The following is a 5,000-nucleotide window of genomic DNA, read 5'->3' as shown; positions in this document are numbered from 1 at the left end:
CGTATTCGAAACGTCGTGGCGCTGACTTTTATAGAAAATCTGTAGAGATAACTTAAAAGCGATTAAAGCGCACTGCTAACACAAAAAGGCAGAACACAGTATTGGCTTATAAGCCTTTGATATACTTGTGAGTATATTCTTTTCTACTCTAGGCACAAGGCCCGAAATTTTGGGGGAGGGGCCAGTCGATTAGATCGACCCCAGTACGATTCCGAAATGATGAAAGGCAAAGTCGACCACGGCGGAATTTGAACTCAGAACGTGAAGACAGATGAAATATCGCGTTTGTCCCCTTTTAGTCACATGGGATGGTCAGGATCTTTCCACAACAGTAAATAATGCGATCGAAGATAGAAAAAATAGAAAATCCATCTTCGATCGTATTATTTACATAGACGTATTCGGTATTCGTATACTAAACATTGTAACTTTCAATGGTGGCTTGGAGAGATAACTTAAAAGTGACACAAATACCACTATCATCACCAACACTACCACCAGCACAAACTAGATCTTTCACTTTATTAGTTCGTCCGCCGTTATCGTCGATGTCCAAGGACGTCACATGGGAACAGGGGACGGAGCACAGTGTGTCTGGCTGTGACCAATCAATCCGATGTGTGCTCGAAAGGCTCTGTTGAAGGTCAGGCACTGGTCGTATGTTCGGACTGAAGGCATGGAGTTGACTCTGGACTCGCGCAGTTCATATTTTCTTCGTGCCCTTGCAATCCTGTTCTGTTATTTATTTCATTGAAACTAGCCACAAGGGCTGTACACAGAGTAGTAGCTGCGGGCTGGACAAAGACATTAATGTGATGAGGATGGTAACGAAAAGTGAATAGAAATGGGAGAGGCACCGGCGCCCGCCGACCGATAACCCCTGTTCTGTTATTAGCAGGATGTGTAGCCTTTGTTGGTGCGGCTTCGCCAGACAGAGCGGTCTTGTGCTTTCACTAGTACACCTACGTCCATGACAAACAAGATGACCGCTACTACGAATACCACCAAGACCGCTATTGTCACGACGAACAGAAACAATAAGAACTGGGGCAACAGGGGAAGCAGGAACAGCAGGGGAAGCAGGGGCGGTGCCATTACCATTACTTCTACCAACTTTAACCACCTTCATGATCAATACTACCATGGCCTTCACCATTAATCCTAATACTCATCATTAGTTGTTGTAGATGTGGCATTCATTGTCACTAATATAACGATGATGGTGATGGTGATGATTATGATCATCATAATTATCATCGTGATTGTCATATCCTAAATGCCAGATATTAAAACATCTTTGTCTCATCTTCATGCAAAAAAAAAAAAAAAAAAAATTTCAAACTGTGAAAAGCCTATCATTGCAGTCGTGAACTTCACAGATCTCTCACAATTCAAACGCTACTATGTTTGAAAAAGTTCACATTAGAAAATATAGTCTTTGATTTTCGACTCCTGAATAAAAGGCAGGATGGTTGCTTGACTGGAATATTGTCTACACCTCCCGCTTTCCCATTCTTGAGGGATTGTATATATATATATATATATATATATATATATATATATATATATATATATATATATATACATATATATGGGAGAATTTACGAAAAAACAACAGACGAAGACAGGTGGTGTAGAAAACAAACAGATGTATTAGTATAATGCTCGGGAATTGAGAAAGTTTTTAACGTTTCGAGCCTACGCTCTTCCACAGAAAGGAACACAGAAAGAAACAAGGAGAGAAAAAAATGTGTCTAGTGGTCAGCGATCTATCATGACGAATGCCGGACAGAAGGGCCACACAGGAGAGTTAAGAAGAAGGGTTAATATATATATATATATATATATATATATATATATATATATATATATATATATATATATATATATATATATATATGATAATGATGATAATGAAGATAGTTTCTCAATTAGGGATAAGGCCAGCAATTCTAAGGCGGGACAGTTCGTTGATATTATTGGTCCCTCTATTGGAATCTTTCTTTTATCGATTCTAAGGGGCAAAAGGCAAAACTCATCTCGGCAGTATTTGAACTTAGACCCCAAATAGCTAGGGGAATACCATACAATATTTCTTCCGACGATGTAACGATTCTAAGGTCCAAAACATTTCCGACCCTAGAAGTTCGAAATGCGATTTAGCGGGTGTTATATGGAAACCCCCCACCCAGGTAAACTTAACAAAAATACAATATCTAACAAGGAACTCATGGACAGACATAATATAGTATGATTGAGATTAACAGAATCATTGGTGGCTAACGTGAATCGCATAGTTGCAATTCATTTTAGCTATTAATGATGCTAAGGCTACCTGGAGATGTAGGGAGCGGGAGAGCGAGCAAGAAAAATAGAGAAAGAGACGAAGATAAGTATATATGTATATATGTATAAATGTGTGTGCGTGTGAGGAGAGAGAGAGAGAGAAAGAGAGAGAGAGAGAGAGAGAGAAAGAGAGAGAGAGAGAGAGAGAGAGAAAGAGAGAGAGAGAGAGAGAGAGAGAAAGAGAGAGAGAGAGAGAGAGAGAGAGAGAGAGAGAAAGAGAGAGAAATGGAGATAGAGACAGACATATAGGTGGCGCGCGTGTGCTGCGGAAACTGAGAGTGCAGATAACTACTTTAACGCTAAAATCAACACATGTTTCTAATCACAATTTCAAGTTGTCAAGTAATTGAGATTTTTGTTGAACGGAAAACGCCGAAGGATTCCTTCTTGCGCTTGTTTTTATTTTTTATATTTTTGTGTTAATAATAATAATAATAATAATAATAATAATAATAATAATAATCATGACAATAAAGAAAAATAAAACAATGAGGCCACATTATTCTGAGCACCCTAAACTGATTTATTTTGTCCAATTTCCAACAATGAAACTAACTTGCATCCAGAAGGCAACAGAATAAAGAAGTCGAAGAGAAAGCAAACGCTGTAAATTATTATAATAAACATTCGGTCTTTCTCTTTTAGTTCGTTAGAGTGGCAAATCAGTTTATGAGAAATAAAAATACATTGTTCTGTAAGCTTTTATCTTTGTCGTTGTTGAATACACATAAAAAATACATGCGCACTCACAAATGCTGACTCTAATTACAGTCTTTTATACACACATATGCAGGAATATACACTCATAGACACAATTTTATATTCAGAGACTCTTTTAACCTCTTCCCGCCAACATACACACGTACACAGATGCGCGCGCATATATAAACAAGGAGAATTTCAGAAGTTTTGAGACTTTTTCTCTAATCTCTTTCAAAGTAGGACCCTCTGACATCAATGTACATATTGTAATGCTGCAGCCCCTAGGTGAAGACCCCCATGGAAGTCCTTCATAGTGAAGGGGTCCAAGGACCTTGGCACAGCCTTTTTCATCTTGTCCTTCATCTTGGGGAACAATTAGAAGCTACAGGGAACAAGGCCTGGACTGCAGGGAGGGCGAGGGACAATTTTGATGCCCTTCTTTATCATGTAGCTGGTTACCAGGATACAACTGTTCTGGTATAAATCCTCTGACCTTTTGCAATGAAATCTCTTCATATATATATATATATATATATATATATATATATATATATATATATATATATGTAGACGGTTGAAAAGGAACGCACAAGTTGATAAGTATAAGGAAAATAACACAAGGTAGAAAATGCTAAAATAATTTTATCATGAAGAACATTTTAGTCACCTGTATGAATACGTTTGCATGCTGTTACCTGACCACTTTGAGAGAATGTTTGTCCGCATATATCACAGTCATATGACTTCTCACTGTTAAGTGATCACTTCCAGAGAATGATTTAAAACAGATATCACAGTGATGTGGCTTCTCTCCTGTGCGACTTCGTTTGTGTTTTCTTAATTCACCAGTCTGAGAGAATGATTTACTACAGGTATCACAATAGTATGATCTTTTAAGTTTCTCAAGAAAATTCAATACTTCTAAACTATGACTTCAATTGAAACTTATTCTCATATAATTCGGTTTCCATCATTTTTCTTTATCACCAAATTTTCAAGATGTTTATCTTCTTTTCATTTATGTACTTACTTGCTAATAAATATTTATAGTACTGTGATCCTTGTCAATACATGATCTGGGTTGCAAACCCCTTTATAAGTCCATCCAAGTTTAATTCGGATGCAAAATAATCTTGTACACATTTCAGACAGTCAAGAAGACATTCTTAACAATCTCAGTCCAGAATTAAATATTTGGCAGTAATATTTCAAAGATTTATATAAGAAGAATTATATCTGTTCTGTATAACATTTCCCTTTGAGTCTTTTGAACAATAATAAATATTGATGATGTATATAGTTCTTAGATGCCAATGTCATTTGTTATTCTGTTACGCTACACAAATTTGTGTTTATAATGGAATGACTTGAATAAAAGAAAATGACACTTTCAGGATACCATTCATTACGAAGTATATTTCCACAACCTGTGAAAATTTGGTGATGAAAGAAAAATGATGGAAAATGAATTATATGAGAATAAATTTCAATCTAAGTCACAGTTTAGAAGTATTGAATTTTGTAGAGATATAAATAAAGAGAAACTTAAAACATCATATCACTGTGATATTTGTAGTAAATCATTCTCTCAGACTGGTGAATTAAGAAAACACAAAGTCACACATGAGAGAAGCCACATCACTGTGATATCTGTTTTAAATCATTCTCTAGGAGTGATCACTTAACAGTGCACAAACGTATTCATACAGGTGACTAAAATATTCTTCATGAGAAAATTATTTTTACATTTTATATATGTATATATACATGCATATATGGGTACAGGACATAAAAAAAATGTTAAACACAATGAGAAATGAAAACAGAAAAACGAAAACATAGAAAACGAACTTTTTTTCGAACAACGAAAAAAAACAAACAAACAGAGAAACGAGACATGCAACATAAAGAGTTTAACCCTTCTTCAGTTGTCCCTGTTTCATCTACTCTGC

The sequence above is a fragment of the Octopus bimaculoides genome, chromosome 5 (genome assembly GCF_046866305.1).
Source record: "Octopus bimaculoides isolate indiv1 chromosome 5, ASM4686630v1, whole genome shotgun sequence".
Lineage (NCBI taxonomy): Eukaryota > Metazoa > Mollusca > Cephalopoda > Octopoda > Octopodidae > Octopus > Octopus bimaculoides.
This window is presented reverse-complemented; position numbering follows the sequence as displayed.